The following is an 18,940-nucleotide window of genomic DNA, read 5'->3' on the forward strand; positions in this document are numbered from 1 at the left end:
ATTAAGAACTAAAATACCAGGGTAAATGTCAATTGGGAGGAAAAATTCACCATCAGAAATATAAAATTTTCCCAGAGTAGATGAATCTATACATTTAATATATTTAAATCAAAATTATAACAAGGCTTATTATACATCTACACAAGCAGGGCACAATAATTCATATAGAAGGTGAAGTGGATTGGACTACCTAGGGCATACTAAGGACTTCTGAGGAACCCTTGTGCAACCAAATCCTTGTTTACTATCATTCCACTGTAAATAAGGCAGTATGGTACTGGCAAAGAGATAAACAAATAGGGTTAATAGATACTAACAAATAAATAAACAAGTAGTTTCAAAGTATGAAACTGACCTTTTCACTTCTGAAAACTGTGTAAGAAAGGGTTAGCCTAGAACATCAGCATGTAAAATTTGAACCATTCAATACATGGTAATGTTGGTTTTCCACATGGAAAAGATAATATTGGATTCATATCTCATTTCACACACTTAAGGATATATCAGATGGATTTATATGTGAAAATTTAATGTGAAATTGATTTGTGAATATTAACAGCTTTGGAAGAGAATTTGTGTAGATTAAGGAAGAATTACTTAAGATGCAGAAAGGCCAAACCATAAGCAAAATGATTGGTAAATGTGCCTCAATGAAAAATGTATTATTTTAAAAACAAGCTTCAGAAACAAGCTATAGATCTGGTAAATTATTATTCGTGTAACTTTCATATTTGATGAAATACTAGTGTTTAACCTGGAAATCAATATAAAAGAGAGAGAAAGAAAAAGAAATATGAGTAAAGGATATTAATGGGCATTTCTCAGAAGAGGAATGCTAAATGGCCAATAAAACATGAAAAGAGGTTCAATCTCATAAATACAAAAATGAAATTTTTAACCAAAATGAAATACAATTTGCCACATTTCACATTGAAACATTCTACAGCACAGCACACCAAATGGTTATGAAAATGAGAAGCAGTTGACAGCTCTCATACACCACTCAAGGGTGTGTAAGTGTGTGAAACTGCCTTATGCAAAACACTTACAGTATCTAGTAAAGGTAAAGTTATATAAAACATTTGCAATATCCTATATGTTCCAGCAATCAGTCTTCATGTACTTATCCTAGAGAAATTCATACATTTAAGTCCAAGGAGAAATACACAAGAATGTCAACTGAAGTATATTTAATAGACAAAAAGAGGGGTGAGTATGGAACAACCTATACCAAAGGGGAGTGGATACCTAATTTGAGGCATAATCATATGTTGGAAGACTATTAGTTAAAAAAAGTAATTGAAATATGTGTGGATGGATAAATCAATATTTCTACATAAAAAATCAAGTAACATTGACCCAAAAGGGGGAGGGCATTATAGGATAAGATATAAAGTATAATTCAAGATTTCAGATCACAGAATAATTCTATATATCACTGATGCATACATGTAAATGAAATTGCATAGGAATAGAACCTAGAAACTTCAGAATGATGGTATACGTGGGCAGGAGAGGAGGGAAGAGGTGGGAAGTTTCAACTCTTTTAAACCACATCCTTTTTTCCTCTAAACGATCTCAAGGAAACATGGGACAGTGCTATATATGTGTGATAGGGCCTTGGGTATCTCTTATATTATTTCTTCACTTTTCATGTCAAAATATTTCAGTTTCGAAATGTATTGACAATAAGAACATAATAATAAATACAGGTGCTGCATTCCTGAAGTTTTTAATATCTTGAGATATTCAGATAGAAGGTATCTGTTTGATATTCAATAAAAAGGCTATGAAATTCTGAATTCCTCTTATTATTAAAACAATGCAAGTTCTATGGTTAACTCTTTACCAGTTGTAAAAAGCAGTGATATTCATATGCATTCTTGAATTATGACATATCAAATCATTCATGTCAGCTGAGCTTAATATATTTTAATTTTTCTTACTTTGAAGATGTAAAGTGTCTAGAGAGGTTTCTTATAAGACTATTTTCATTTTGAATTATATCAGTTGACTCTCTTTTGGAAAAAAATTTAGGAGATGCAAAAAGCCAGTAACAAATGTGGGAAACTCCAATATTTGGCTAAATTTTCCCCTAGTAGAGTGAAAATGTATCGATTAAAAGAAAGAATTAAATGGGTTATTTCACATATTATAATCAGTTCAACCAACTCAGATACATCTAAATTATATACGTTAACATTTCAGTAAGTAATTTATCCTCATAAGAGACACTGAACTCAGGAAATATTTATGTAATAGGGAACTTCAGGGTTAGGGTAGTAGATCAAACATACAAAACTAATTTTACACCAGTTCCAGGCCTCAGCAAAGCACTTCTAAAGATACTCTTTAAAATGCCTAAGTCCATAAGGAGAGGGAGACCAGGAAAGCAAGCAATAATGAGAAATTTTGAGAAACTAGAAAATGGTAGAGGAGTAATAACTAATTAGCCAACTCAAGGAAGACTATTCCTAAACCAGCAGAGGAGGAAGCTAAGAACCAACTGAGTTCACATGATAAAACCTTCAAAGAGCTCAGGAATGAAATGAAGAGCTAAAAACAGGAGGATAGGTTCAAAAGAGTTGTGAAACAGATTTCTACACTCTATCTCACTTACTTTATGAGTGCCCCCTGACAGATGACTGAAGGATTATCATCTGAAGAGGATTAAAGGGGAGATTTGCTGTGGGAGTAAGGGGTTCAGTGGTACGTATGGGTACATGTGGGTAAAACTTCAGTATTTCTAGAATCTCATAGGGCAACCCATAAGTGAGGCTACTCATACTTTAGCAGATTTGAGTGAGTTTGAAACAATAAGGGCATGGAAGGAAATATGGGCTATGACTGAAAGGAGAGGTGCAAAAAGCCCTGTGGAAGGTCTCAAGGACCCAGATGTGGGTTGGTCTGATAAAGGCCAAGGCAGAGAAAGAAAACTTGATGGGCAGCCCAATAGGGTCTTGTTACATTTGTGGCACCAATTAAAGCCAGAGCAGCAGTTCCAGGTGCTGAGATCCAGAACATGGAAACTGAAGTCAAAGCCTCATGCCCGGCCTGTGTCCCTGCAAAACTTCATGGGGGACAGTACTCAGCATACGCCTGGGCCCTCAGCCCCGCAGGAGGATGATTGAGCATCGTGGTTTGACTGGGGAGTGGAGGTTAATGTCCCCACTTTGGGAGATGTGATGGGGACCAGAGGCCACATGTAGAATTAGCAATTCATTGGTTCTGTGAATGTACAATGTGTCCTGCCAGCGGTGAACACAGGAGCTGAGTGTTCTCTGATTCGTGGCAACCCTGAGTGTTTTCCCAGGACCCCTGCTGTGATGGACGGCTATGGAGGTAAGGCAGTTAGAGTGAAGAAAGCCCAAATCCCATTGGGGATAGGGCATTTACCCCCAAAGGAGTATACTGTGTACATTTCTCCCATCCCAGGATATAATTTGGGGATAGATATCCTGCAGGGCCTGTGGTTACAGACCACTGCAGGTGAGTTCAGACTGAGGGTACATGTGGTAAAGGCAGTTCTGAGGGGACATGCTAAGCACCCACCTGTAGCTTTGCCTGTACCTCGGTGGATGACAAATACTAAACAGTATAAATTCCCTGAGAGACACAGGGAAATTAGAGAAACTCTACAGGAGTTGGAGAGGAAGGGCATCATGAAGCCCACTCACAGTCCTTTTAATTCCCCAGTGTGGCCAGTGAAAAAGCCAGATGGCTCCTGGCATATGACTATGGTCTACAGGGAATTGAATAAAGTCCCATACTCGTTGCATGCGTCTGTCCCCTCAATAATATCTATTATGGACACAGTCATGAACTGGGGATGTATCATTATGCTGTAAACCTTGCTAATGCTTTCTTCTCTATTGACATAGCATAGGAGAGTCAGGAACAGTTTGCCTTCATGTGGGAAGGCTGGCAGTGGACATTCACTGTCCTTCCACAGGGGTGCCTCCTGAGTCCCACTGTTTATCACAGACTTACAGCCCAGGACTTGGCCACATAGGAGAAACCACAAATGGTGCGGTTGTGTCATTATATCGATGATATCATGTTCACATATGACTGTCTTGCAGATTTAGAAGAGGAGGTTTGTAGATTGCTGTAACATCTACAGGAGAAAGGATAGGCTGTGAAAAGCATGGTTCAGTGACCTGTTTTGTCTGTAAAATTATTGGGGGTTGTCTGGTCAGGTAAAACTAAAGTTATTCTTGAAGCAGTCATAGATAAGGTCCAGGCTTTACCTACCTGTACCACTGTGGCAGTATTACAAGAGCTTTTGGGTCTTTTAGGATACTATAGAGTGTTTATCCCATACATGCATAAGTTCTGAAGCCCTTATACTGGTTGGTATGAAAAGGCATCAGGTGAGACTAGAATGAAACAAGTGCAGCTGCTTTTACTGCTGTAAGCAAGCAGTGAAGGCCATGCAGGCCTTGAGTGTAATGGACTTATCAAGGCCCTGTGAGCTAGATGTTCATGTAACCGAAGATAGTTATGGTGGGACCATTGGCAGTGGCTTGAATGGACATGCCAACCCATTGGATTCTGGTCACAGCTATGAAAAGGAGCAGAAATCCGATACACCTTGATAGAGAGGCAACTGGCTGCTGTCTACCACGCCTTGCTGACTATGGAGGCCATAGCCTGAACAGCTCCAACAAAGGTAATAAGCACTTATGCCATCACAGAGTGGATGCAAGATTGGACCCAAAGGCTGCAGAGTGGCATGGCATAGACTCCTACACTGACCAAATGGGGTGCATATCTGCAGCAGTGTAGTGACCTTTCTACTAGCCCCTAAAGTGGAGAACTCCAACATTTATTGGGGCCAGTGACCTATACCAGAAGAAAGCAGGAAGAACTTGCTTTTGATCCGTTGGTAGCCAACAATCTTTATCAGGAGGGAAAGCCCCTATACCTGAAGATGCTTGGTATACAGACAGCCCCAGTTGTGAGCAGGCCCCAAAATGTAGGGCTGTGGCTTTCCATCCTAAGACTGAGACAATATGGACGGAGGATGGAGAGGGGAAGAGCTGCCACTGGGCTGAGTTGTAAGCAGTATGACTGGTTATCACCCAGGAGCCCTCCCCCATAGTTGTCTGACAGCTGGGAGGTCTATTGGGATTTGACCCCATGGCTGCAACATGGTACCATGCCAACTGAATGGTTGGTCACTGGACCCTTTCGGGACAAGAGTTGTAGCAAGACCTACGGACCTCTGGTCAGACTAAGATTGTTACCATGTATCATGTGATTGGCCTTTTGCCTTTGGCATCCTCAGGGAATGATAAAGCTGACACATTGGCCCAGGTGTCCTGGCTAGAAGGAAAGCCTATCTCTGATGTGGCCCAATGACTGCATCAGCATTTGTTGCATGCGGGGCAGAAGATAATGTGGGCTGTAGCCCATTAGTGGAGTTTGCCACTGACCTTTCAAGAAGTCAGCAGAGCCCAGAAGGAATTCCTTATGTGCTTTAAGAGGATTTACACCAAATCCCACAGCAACATGGGACAATAGTAAAGGGGCTGATACCCCTTGTCAGGTGGCAGGTAGACTATATTGGGTCTCTGCTCATATCAGAAGGATATTGGTTTGCCATGACTTGTGTAGACATGGCTACTGGACTGTTTGTTGCTTTTCCTGCATGTCTTACAGATCAACAAACCACCAAGGGGGGTCAAGAGCATCTCTTGGCAGCCTATGGCTGGCCACAGGTGACTGAGAGCAATCAAGGCACCCACTTTACTGGACATGCATTACAAGAATGGGTGCAGCAATTAGGAATAAAGTGGAAGTTTCATAACCCTACCAGGGCAGGCATGATAGAGAGGTACAATGGTTTGTTGAAATCTGGCCTCAAGTTCGACACCAAAAAAGAAGCCTTGAGCCCTGTGGATATGCTCACACACCTTGCTGCCTCTCCTATTTAACTGTATATGCAAACCAAAGAAGAGCTATTGAAGCCAGGATATGTCCAGCAGAGCAACATCCTGCTGCCAGCCCTACTGCATTAAATCCTGGAGACACTGTTGAGTGGATGCGGACATTTCGACACACAGCCCAGCAATGGCTGGCCCTTCTGGCACCTTGGGGAGAAGGTCTGGAAGCTGGCTTCATGTGTATTCCTGGAGTAACAGCTGAATGGCCACCAAAGGTTACAGCAGTGTACCTAAAACGTCCAGGAGGTAAAAGCAACTTATGGGGAAGTTTTGTTTTATCTTTATCGCCAGTGCGTGTACCTCCTGTAGCCCTATATGTTGACCCATCTGTAACTCCCACAGGGAGGGGGATGAAAGTCTGGTGTACTAGGCCAGGACAAGATCCCATTCCTGCCACTGTCCTATCACAGGACCACTCCCTTGCATGCATCCTACCTGACGGACAAGATTTACCTATGTTGGTATCATTAAAACATGTATCTTATCACCCTTACATTTATTTTCTTTTACAGTGCTTGTGGCCTGGATGGACCCCCTGACTGCCACTGCCATGTGATGATTGCTCTGAGCTCTGTACCTCTTCAGCCACTATCTGCCTGTGGAATGGGCAAGCTATGGACTTAGTCTGCATAGGACTTTGAACCTAACTGAATCCTCTGGCTTGAGGATTATCATGATTTTTATTGCTGTTGCTACTGCTATGTCATTAGTCTGGTCACAATGCTCCAGTTTTCTCACCCAGGGACCATTGTGGAAGAAGGGGAACAAGTAGATTGTTAAGGTAAGATTTCTAGAGGAGAGACCTGTGGGTAAAATTGCAATATTTCCATAATCTCTCACCTGGTTTTAGTGCATCTCCATGTCAACAGGTGTTTCCAAGGGGTGTAGAGAAGTAGTCCATCTCCATATCAATGCATACATGGGCAAGCAAGGTCTTATCTGGATCAGGGAGGTTGGTGAGGAGAATTCACTCACTTCTGCCACAACAGGAGAGAGAGAGAGAGAGACATGGGACAACTGCTTGTAAGCAATAAATGGGTTTTAAACTTTACTTCTCCCTTTGACTGATTTCAGGTTTCAAAGATACGTTGCCCTGGGATTTCCCCTCCCCAGAGTTACAGTACAATACCAAAAGATGAGATTAAGTTGTCTACATTCTGACTGTGGAGTGTTGAGGTCCCCAGTTCTCTTCCTTAACTCAGACTCCCAGAATGCTGCAGAAGATTGGCGAAACCTGACCAACCTAAGACCTAAAATTTTTAACATTGTAATATCCAAAAAATGTCCCAAATGATTGCTGTGTGCTCAATCTCAAATGTGGTAAGATCTATATACATGCTCAGAGCTTGCAGTCAACTTTTTATTCCCCATTCCTTAATCTAGGCAGATAACCAAGGCTATTATATGCATATCAGAAACCAGAACAATAAACAAAATCAGGAGAAACTGAGATCATTAAGAAAGAAAATGTTGACATACATTATATGTATGTGTGTATGCATATATATGTAAAAATTTATATGCATATACATATATAAACCTATATACTTATTTGTACATACATATGTGAACCTACCATCAATCTTCACAGAAAGATAAGAATATACATTATATCTTTTACACAAAAAAAGGTGCTAAAAAAAATAGAACATCCAGAAAACAAAATGACTTCCTAGAAATTAAAAATGGAATGGCAATAATGTTCATTATAAGATTTGAAAAATATAATCAGGCCGCTCTCTTAAAAAATGAGTCAAAAAATAAAGAAATAGATAAGAAGAGAATGATAGAGTTAAGATGGCTGCCAATGTATGGGGCGCTCTTCACATAAAAACACAACATAATTTCCCTTTTCTTAAATCTTGGCTAGATGTGATGACTGCTTTGATGGCCGACAGAATGTGTGGCAGAAGTGGCACAGGAAGAAAAGGTTAACAGAGCTCATTCATGATCACTAACCTCCTTTACCATATCCTGTGTGGGGAAATGAACGCAGTGTACTTGGTCTAATGTCCAGTCCTCTGGGCATGAATTAGTACTGTTTACTAAGAGGAGGAGAACTTATCTTTGGAAAGCCCTTATCAGGATGTTCTCTAACTAAAGGATCATTCATAATATTAAAAAGGAAAAAAAAGACAAAACCCAAAATCTGAGGTATAACTTCTTGGAGAAGGTTAAATAAACCTTACAGCTCTCTTGGGTATAAACTGCCTAGAACTGTCCAAAACAACCATTTCACCACCTGGAAATCAGCCGAAGGTACGTAACAAGTGGATAATATATTCACAGCGACTATTGAATTTCGGGTAATAACAGCATGAACATGTTGCATTCTTGCCCAAGATGAGAGCATCTTCTCTGTTCTGCATTAGAGGTGCATTTCTGATGCAGGAAAAATGAAGTAGACAAGTACTATTGCTGCCCCAGATCTCTCTCTACATTGTGTAAGCCTCCCAATTGCCTGTATTCTTGATATGATTAATAAAGCTCAATGTTGGGTAAGTTCTTTGATTTATGCAATTCTCATCTGATAGCTTGATCCTGTGTATTAGCTCAAGACACTGACCCAGTATCCAGGCCCAGGCCATAGGATATTGACATCTTCCCCTTCCTGGCTCTTTAAGTATTATCTCTGAGAAGCCATGTAGGAGGTCTAACTCCCCTTCCTTTGACTCTGAGCTCAGTGACCACTTACTTTACCAGTGGAATATAGTTCAAGCAACAGTGTGCTAATTCCTGGGCCCAGGCTTTCACTTTCTGTCTCTTGAAATCATCTCTCCAGGAGCCCAGAGGACCATACCAGAAGTCTGACTATGCTCATGTTGCCTATATGAGAAACCGAGTGTAGGCACCCTGGTAAATAATCCGAGCTAAACCCAGCCTTTCATCCTTTCCCACCAAGGCATCAAGTTATGTGATGGTGTCTTGGGTCATTCACTCCATCAGGTAAATTGAAGTTTCCTCAGTCGGTGACTCAGGAATATGAATTGTTCAGCTTAACCCAGCCTGAATCTCCAGTCCTCCAAATCATCAAATATGATCAATTTATTATTTTATTAATACCACTAAATTTTGAAGAAGTTTGTTATACAGAAATAAACAAATCAAAGAGAAAAAAATAAGTTGCAAGACATATCCAGAAAGTACAGTATTTTAAAACCTAAGAGTTCCAGAAGGAGTCAATAGGAAACAGATTAAAAGTGATCAATGACAGTTTAATACAAATTTTGAGTTGTAGAATGCAAATTTTTAGATTGAAAATGCCCACAAAATGAGGGGCATAATGGCCAAAAGTATAACTACACTAAGACACATCAGTATGCAATTATTTCAGTACACTGGGGAATAAAAAGAAGATATATGAATTCTTGGAAAGGGCAAAAATAAACAATAAAAATAAAATAAAGTCACACAGAAAGGGTAAGTATTTAACAAGTCTCCTAATTTCTCAGCAATGGAGCAATGCCTTCAAAATTTTGATGGAAAATTATTTTCAACCCAGATTATAAGTCAGCCAAATTATCCATCAAAATTGAGAGCAGAATAATGTCATTTAACCTGCAAGTTCTCAAAACCATGTGCTTCCAAGTCATCTTTTGTCAGGAAGCCTTTACTGAGAAACATTCATAAACCCTTAGATATTTGTGAGGAGGGGAATGAGATGATAAGAATTATGGTTAAATTATATATTTTTCCTGAAATTAAAAAAACAGATAATTTACAATGTTCAAATTCTAGTTTGCTATTACTTAGCTGTGAAATATTATAGAATTTGATTAACTTCTCTGAGTTTCCATATTCTCATTAATACAATGGAAATATCTATTTCAGGAACTATAAATGACATAATGTATAAAATTTACATTTCATTAATAGTTATTTAATAAGCATTTGATAAGTAGGGTTTTTTCTTTCATTTATTCTTTTATTTATTAATCCTTTCTTATGAAGGAGTAATATTACACATAACCTTTATCAAAGGCACTTCAAAGGCTTTAAGATTGGGAAAAATAAATAGATATCTAAAACTGATCTTTGGAAATTGATGGCTAAGGGGACAATTTATTTGAAGCTTCAGTGAAAAAAATAAATTAAAAAAATCTGTACCTGAAATAATTTTACTGCTGAGCCTACAGTACTATAACCAAAACCACCAATCACTTGGAAGCAACTCTTACACAAAGGAAAGGCAGACAGAGCTCAGTTTCTCTACGACTTGCCCTTAAATCATCAACCTTGCTTAGAGTAACAAAATCATTAAGGAGAAAGAATTAGTAAAGGAAACTTGTTATAAAGTAGTATCTTCCAGAAGGTGGCCTAAGGCCCCCCTCCTTAGAAATGTGTTACTAAGAAATTACTGAAAGAGATTAAAAAGTTTTTTTTTATTTTCAAAGTCAACCTCTTTTACAGAATGACAGAGGTTGAGAGGAGCATTAGTAGAAAGGCAACATAATCAATCTTCCTGACTCCTGGGAAACAAAAACTAGACAATGTAAGCCCAAGAATCCCAATACAGACCTGAAGAGATTTTTCCCTTTGCTAAAAACTTCACTGGCGATAAAGTCACTTGAAAACCTGGGAGTCCCCCCTGGAATTATCCCCAACTTCTTCAAATGGGCTTTCCCTACTTAACATGCAACTCTATCTCCCACTTCCGGTAACCCTCCAAAGAGTACTTCTATCAATATAGGCACATAAGCCAAATTTGGAATGCAAGATCAGAGACTATAAAAACAATTATTTTCTCTCTAGTGTCACTAGCTAGTAAATACACAAAGCTCCATCTTACCTCCAGATCCTCAAGCATATCAGTTCTCTTACAGAATTCCCTCCTTTCGCACCTTGGTCTGGACAGATTATTAGAATTCTGGGTTGTGGTCAAGCCTCAAGTTCATTTTCAAGCTTTGCATGACTAATTGTTATGTTTTTCTGTAATTTTCCTTAAAACAATTCAAATGAGGAATTGATTGAAATACGTGTATGCACACACACACTTTAGGAACGTATTGTTCTCATTTAAAGGTGGAAGCAATTTTTATCTCAGATCAAAGCCAGAAACTTGGCCTTTTAGCATAATGAATCCAGGACATCATTAACCATTGGGGATTGTGCATGGATTGGACAGAAATATTGTTACACACTCCCACCCTTCCAGGAACAGGGTACAAAAATGTAGGAAACTTAATAACTCTACCTCTGGAAATAGTACCTTACATGTGGAGTATGAACAGGTGCCATGTCAATCTACTTGTGAAAAGATATTTTCACTTGAAATACAATATAAGTTTTCTAACCCTGAGTGAACTTTTCATGCAATTTCTTAGTGCATTACTTGAAAGCTGAGAGACAGCTGGCATTCCACTAAGTTGAAAGGATGAGTTTTAATGAATAGATTTGCGTGTGTTTACTGACCAACGCCTGTATGTATGTCAGAATTCATTCTGAGACTCGCTTTTTTTTTTCTACTTGGTAGTGAAGTTGAAAAGGGATAGTGAGGTTGGTAGGTGCAATTCTCACCTACCTTTAACTATTGTAGGTCACCAAGATTCACCAGAATCTACCAAACATAATCCAATAATTGTGAATGACCAAGATTTATGAGCATATAACATGATTCCACTGTGTACCCAGTCATCAGACTTCGTAGGTATCATTAGCCTGTAACACACAATGTAGAATTAATACAGGAATACATCTGTCCTCACCCATTTTCTCACAGTTCTAATTCCCTTTCCAAATTTCTGACTCTCACTGATACCTGCTTTATCTTTTTTACCCATTATCTAACTTCTTTTTGTTTTCTCACCACCAAACCAAAGGCAAACTGAACTGGTATGAGTAAAAATAGTATAAACTTTAGAGCCATGTGATGGTAGATTAAAATCCTGACTTCACAATTTCCAAGTAGTTTTGTTAGGGGTTGAGTTTATTCTCCTTGGTTCTCATCCCTGCTGCCACAAAGAATTGAAAGGTAGAGACACAGTAGCAAGCAGAATGAAAGTTTTACTTGAATACTCCAAGGGAGGAGGGGGCCAGAGTCAAGGTAGACAAAGGTAAGAAAGCGAACCTCATTAACTCCTGCTTGACAATGGGCAAATCCTCTGCCAACTCCTAAAGCCAGGCCAGGGTCACCTGGCATCAAGTGTCCCCTTGAATCTGCATGGTGTGGGAACTAAGTCCCTACCACCCCAGGATTTGGGGGAGCTGCAGAGAACTGGATGGAGTGAGATTATGTTCTGAGAACTTCCCAAAGGCAAAGGAAGATTTTCAGGCAGGCTAATAAAGAGCATGACTGTATAGCTGCAGTGCTGTCCAGGTCACCCAAGCAATGGGAACTTGCAAGCCCAAATCAGAACTCTCAGTAGCTCTTCTCTGCTTATCTGGAGTAGAACAGGTAGAGTGATACACTCGAAGAAAGGGGAGTGTGGGCAACCTCAGAGAGGAGAGGCTCTTAACAGTTTAGGTCTGGGATTTTATAAGGTAAGGGTTAACATAAGCCATTATGTATACAGGTGATTCATAATTCCTTTGAAGTTTTGTCTTAAGAATAGCATTATTTAGGTGACTGTGTTGGTTCAGACTTCAGCATTTTTTGTCCACATAGTTTATTTATACTTCAGAGGTTGGTCTCCTGATCTGGCTACGAAGTCAGTTGATAAGGGGCTGGAAGAAGAAGAACAACAACATATGGGTTAAGTTAAAGAATAAATTGGGCCTTTTTTGCAGGCTAGGTAAAGTTTACAATGGCATGATCTAATTGGTACAATGAAGACATGGGCTGCATTTGGATACTTTTCTTTAGGGAATATCCGGACATTCCAAGTTGCTCTTGGCCTTTGGAACTTCAACTAATTAACTCAATAACTTTGTGGGTCCTTTCTAGTTCTCTGATTTTATCTGGTTAACCCTTCGAGTCCCTTTTAGTGGGCTTTACTGACTTTATTCTCTCTCCATACCTCTTATGTCTGTCTCTCTATCTAACAGTCTGACCTTGGTCAAATAACCTGTAGTAACTTCAGTTATGTTCTACATGAAGTGCATATAGTTAGACCCAAATTACTTGAGCTTTCTGAGAAAGGACTATGGTAGGGTATGCCAAGCACCTAATGTAATGATTGATAAGTGGCACACTCTGTAAAACTACTGGTAACCTTCCCTTTTATTTAGTATAGTACTGAGTAAGAACCAGTATATTCTTATGATTTATAGATGCAAATGAATTTTTGTTCAGTGTGGATTATTATTTTCTTTTGGTTCAATACATTTCCAATAGCTTATCACAATTTTCATGTCAAGTGATGTGGGAGTTAATCACTGTTTATTTAGTAACCAATCAATATATTTGGAAGAAGACATTGCCACCAATACAAGCCCAGAAGTTAAACAAAAAACAGATACAAATGACCAGTACTTTTTCAAACACTTCACACTTTTAAGAATAATGTGCTTAGGGTCATGATCACCAGCAATGGTCTATATATTCTTTCTTTAATGGAATATTCTCCCCTTGTTTGATGGCATTATGCTTCTCAGCCAACACCAAAAAGGCAATAAATACATAAAAATTAAATATATAAAGATGTAATTATTAAAGATATAAAAATCAAGCCTGTATTAATTGTACTAGGAAGAGCAACTAAAGAAAAAAAAATCATTCACTTAGAATCAGGTAGTTTAAATTACATACTGTTTATGAGAAGGCAAAAGAAACAAAATATGCATAACTTTCACATGTACATTAACCTAACTTTCAAGTACATACCTACAAATCAAATGTCAAAAAAGCAAAAAAAAAAAAACATACAAAAAAACACAGATAAAGTGTGGTACATTTCCACTTCCCATTCTTGTTTAGTGGGCCTCAAGTCATTATAAGCTCTACCTTTTCTGCATAAAATGATTTCTGTAGCATCTGGGCAAAGGCTGATATCTTCAGGGCTAAGAACATCTCTAGCATTAGCTACTTCATTATTTTCTATCTCACCTTTCTCTGTCATTCAGGCCCAAATAATATAATCAAGCAGGGAAATTACAACTGACATTACACCAGGAATGATGAGCTTGTATTGTTGTGGTGTGCTCTTTCATCAGTTTGTTACTAAACCACATCTTGGGGTGAGAATATTTATGTATGCATGCAGGATTGAAATACTTATATGGTTCCTTTCTTATGAACTGTATTCAAATTAGCAAACACAGGATACATGGATTTTGCTCTGGGACTATTCTCTGCTGTTGAAGTTCCTTTGAATTTTTGCATTCTGGGTTACAGAATGCTATGACAGTCAACATACTGAAAAAAAGAAATTGGCATTGGTTAAGGTAATACTCAGCACAATGAAAGAGCCAAAACAAACTGGCCGAGATGAAATACACAGTTGGTGTGGGAAATAACAATTTTATTTTATTGCCAATAAACTAAAAATAGACTGTGTGTATGTGTGTGTGTGTGTGTGTGTGTGTGTGTGTGTTGTTTTTTTAGGCTGTGCATTAGGAATGATACTTGTGTTGGTATCCTAAAATTTGAAAGAATTCTCAGACCTTTGTCAATGTGCACCCTTGCACTAATATGCACAAAACTTAGTGTAGAAATAAACATATTAAAGCACAGTAGATAGGGATACCAGTATAAATGAATTCATAAATATATCTGCCTTGTTATCCTTGACAGTGTATCAGTGGGTCCAAACTCCCTAGATTCAAATCCCAGCTCTTCTGTTATCAGTGGCATGATGTAGCAAAAGCTACTAGGGTGTTTCTCTTTCTCACATCTTAAGATGAGCATTAGAAAAGCATGTACCTCAGGGAATTTTTGTGAAGGTTAGAGTTATTACATGTGAAGTATTTATAATAGAAAGTGTCATATAACAAGTGCTCAACAATTATTGGCTATTACTATTGTGGATGTATTGGGGTTTTTTCCCCAATAATAAACATTTCTTTTAATCCATGTTAATTGTTGCTCACATTTTGGTGTCCAGAGGAGATGCAAATAACTTCTTTACAGTCCCATAGAATGTGGCATTCCATATGATCTGCTTTCAACATAATTTATTATAGAAAAAACACATTTTATTAAGTATTCAATATATGCCAGTGAAGAGGGAAAGACAGTGTAGTATACATATAGTAGATATATACTCATAAAATCCTTTAAATTAGGTTCTATTATATTTCCCATTTTACAGAGAAAACCAAGGCACAAAGAAACTAATAATGTTTTATCCAAATTCTTATGGTAAGAATATTTTAAAGCCAATATTTGAAACAGATCAAAGGCTAACATATGTAGTTTTTTCTACAACCTAACAGTGAAGCAATATTCCAATTAAAAGATATAGTAAACAGTTGACGTAAAAAAATTTATCTTTCTAAACACTAAAGCTACTTGCTCAGTGCATAACTCATTTTGTATTTCTCTCTTATATAAGATATAATCATGAAAAGTGGAGAGTCACACTTGGAATATATTTGTGGAATTAAATTACTTACATTAAGCAATATGGTACCATTGACTTTTTCTCAAAGTTCTTGATTTACACTAATTACTTTTTTTATTGCTTTCCTTGACCCTCTCCTATTTCTCTAAATCTCTTCTAGGGTGTGAAAACCAAAAATAGGTACAGTATTCTAGTAAAGGCATGACTAGTGCAAATTCTAGTAGATGTTTCCATTTGAGAAAAAAAAACTCCTATTATTACATTGCAACTCAGTTTTTCCCATCATTCGGAGAAACCTTAACTTTCCTTTAACATAAGAAAAAAGATTCCTACCTTCATTATCTTACCCATTTACTTATTCTAATTTGCAAGCAGCTAGTTTCTAAGTCCTGAACAATCACTTTCTAAGAAAGTTTAATGTCCAGGTAAGCTTTTCACAATACGTGTTAAGCCCATTAGACCCTCAAGGTATCTGTTAGAAATGGGTTCTATGCATAAATAAACTTACTATCACTTCATCTTCTGGATTCCCAATTTATATTTTAAAACATTCACTTCTTCTTTTTGCTTGATCCAGTACTTCCCAGTTTGAGAGTCAGAGAGACTTTTTATTCATACACCTATGAGCATCCACTCCAGTGGGTGGCACAGCTAACTATTGGTCTCATCTCCCATCCTCTGCTTCCTGTTCTTTTGGCCATGCAAAGTCTACATTCTAAATTTGGGCACTTCACAGAAAAATGAAAGCATCTCAGGGAAAGAGAATGATATCTAGCTACTTGACATGAAACATGATGTAATTTTTGATCACATGTTTGTTAGCCAACATAGAATTGGGATTTAAGACCACAGAAGGAGATGAGGACAGAGTAAGTTATGGTACGAATTTTCTTAGTTGTGATTGTTCAGTCTTGATTTGATCATCTAGGACTGGAATCAGTGCTAGACTTCATTAGGGTTCATTTTTTTAAAAGATATGGAAAACAGTGTTAAATCTGAGTAAGCGTATTTTAATAATCATGAAGCACTAAATTAGGTTCTGGGAGGTAAATAGAAGGTAATCAGGGAGAAGATAAGCTTTTATAATTTACAGAGTGATCTATCTGCACATAAATAACTAATGTATTTTTTTAAGTAATATGGACCATAGAACAGTGCAAATAATGTGCTAAGAGATTTTAAGAGGGAAATTAATGCTTTCAGTACTTCATGGAAGAGATTCTTCCATGATATTTCAACTAGGTTATGAAGGATAATAAAATTTAGATGCATCAAAATAAAAACTACTTTGGTTAGTAGAGAGGCATTTTGTATAGTAAGGGAGAAACATAAGCAAAGACATAGAAACAGGGCATTAGTGGGAACTACTGATGAATATTGCATTAACTATTCACAGAACTGAAATGAAAATTAAAGTAGATTAATTACTGCTTCAAGTAATATTAGACCATATAATTTGGATAACTCACTCAGAGGGAATTAACCAGAAAACAATTTTTTTAATGTATGGATTGTTCTGTTGACTTCCTGTTTTTGGTCTCACATGTAAGGAGCTAAGAAGTCATCAACAACAAGAAAAAAGCTGAATAAACTGAAAATCAATAGCTGTTCACAGACTTATCAGAGAATTTAGGACACAGGAAAAACTGTTACTCCCCCAAACTGGAAGGACAGGCAAATATAGAAAATCACAGTTCATTAGAGCAGAAATCCATGCCCCAGATCAAAAGCCAGCTGCTGGAGCAAGTAAGGAGAAACATAAACTGAAATTTATGAAAAGCTGGAGGATCAGTGCAGATAACCTTGAGAGTTAAAAGTTTTCCTCAGTTTTACCTCCAGGAGTACCTCCAGGTTCCAGAGTGATGGCGGAAGAAAAATCTTCTTGTGCTTCTGCAGGGTGATGGAGGGACGGCGGGGCAGAGGTAGGGATGGCATAGGTGAAAGGAAGTAATTCTTTTGACTGCTGCCATAGCATTCTGTTTACCTTAACAAAAGCTTGTCCCCAAGGAAAATGGAGCCTAACAATCTTTAGGGAAGAGAAGTACCCAACTCTAGTCCCCTCTAACCTTCTCTGTGTGGGAAAGGAAAGTCTCTCTAAAAGAATGAGACATTTCAGAAAAGGCAAAACCATAGGGACGGAAAAAAGATTGTAGTTCTGGTATGTTCAGGGAAAGGTGAGAGAGATGAGTAGAAATATAGGGGGTTTTTAGAGTAGTGAAATTATTTCAGTTTGATACAGTAATAGTGCATAAATGTAACTACATTTGCCAACACCTATGGAGTGTAAAATATCGAAAATGAACCTTGATGTACACTTTCAATTTTAGTTAAGAATAATATATCAGTATTGTTTCAACAACTGTTAATACATTTACCACATTAATTCAGGATGTTAATAAAATAGAGAAAACTATGCCAGGTGAAGGTAGGTATTATGTGAAAACTCTCTATTATTTGTTCAATTTTTCCATAGATACAAAACTTTTTCTAAATATAAAGTTTATTAATTTAAAAAGTAGATAAATTGAGGGGCAGAGCCAAGATGGCGGCACGAGTAGTTCAGTGGAAATCTCCTCCCCAAAACATATATATTTATGAAAATACAATAAATACAACTTTTCCTAAAAGAGACACCAGTGGATACAGTATAACAACCAGGATACATCTAAATCTGTGAGAACTCAACATCACACGAAAGGGGTAAGATACAAGCCGCAGCCTGGCAGGACCCGAACACTTCCCATTCCAGAACCCAGCGGGAGGAAAGGAGTCAGAACGGGGAGGGAGTGAAAGCCCAGGACTGCTGAACAACCAGCTCTAGAAATTCGCACCCGGAGAGCAGACACAAGGTGCATGGGGTGTTGGATATTAGAGAAACAGAAAAGTGAAACCTATGGGCAGGTCCCCGCAACCAGCGCCCCTGAGACAAAAAAAAAGTGAGTGCTTTTTGCAAGTCTTAAAGAGACAGGGACCCCACAGCTGGACAAAGTCATCCTGGCACACTTAGCCAGCAGCTGGGAATCCCAGGGAACTTTAGGTGCCCTAACCCCCTGGGCGGCAGGGCAGCTCTGAAGACCCTCATGGCACTAAGCAGACTGCCAGTCATTTCCCCAACTGGCATGGACACTGACACACCGGCCCAGTAGTAGGAGAGTGGCAGGGTGCACCGGGGACCATGGTGCCAGAGGGGACCGGGAGTGGCCCGCGTGTGCCGACAGCAACAGAGGGGACTGGGAGCAGCTCATGTGAGCCACAGTGGCGACCGAGCAGCCCAGGAGCGGCCTGCACGTGCTGGTGGCAGCCATGCCAGACAGGCCCAGGAGAGGTCCGTGTGAGCCCGCAGCAGCTGCGACCGAGTGGCCCGGGAACGGCCCATGTGTGCCAGCAGCGGTGATGCCAGAGGGGCATCGGAGAGGCCTACACGCACCTGCAGCAGTGCCAGAGGGAGCAGCCGCACTCCCACCAGCCAACTGGAAACCCAGCCCTGTGCACAGCCACCCAGGCCAAACCCAAAGGCTGCTGCTGGCATACAGTGGCCCGATAGGGGTGCCG

General features: G+C 38.9%; 1 pseudogene; it reads right to left on the reverse strand.

Moving 5' to 3' along the window:
* Positions 1–18,693, reverse strand: part of LOC130684465 (tigger transposable element-derived protein 1-like) — a 47,579-nt pseudogene extending 28,886 nt beyond the window's left edge.
* Between the last annotated feature and the right edge of the window lie 247 nt (positions 18,694–18,940).

The sequence above is a fragment of the Manis pentadactyla genome, chromosome 8, assembly GCF_030020395.1.
Source record: "Manis pentadactyla isolate mManPen7 chromosome 8, mManPen7.hap1, whole genome shotgun sequence".
NCBI lineage: Eukaryota > Metazoa > Chordata > Mammalia > Pholidota > Manidae > Manis > Manis pentadactyla.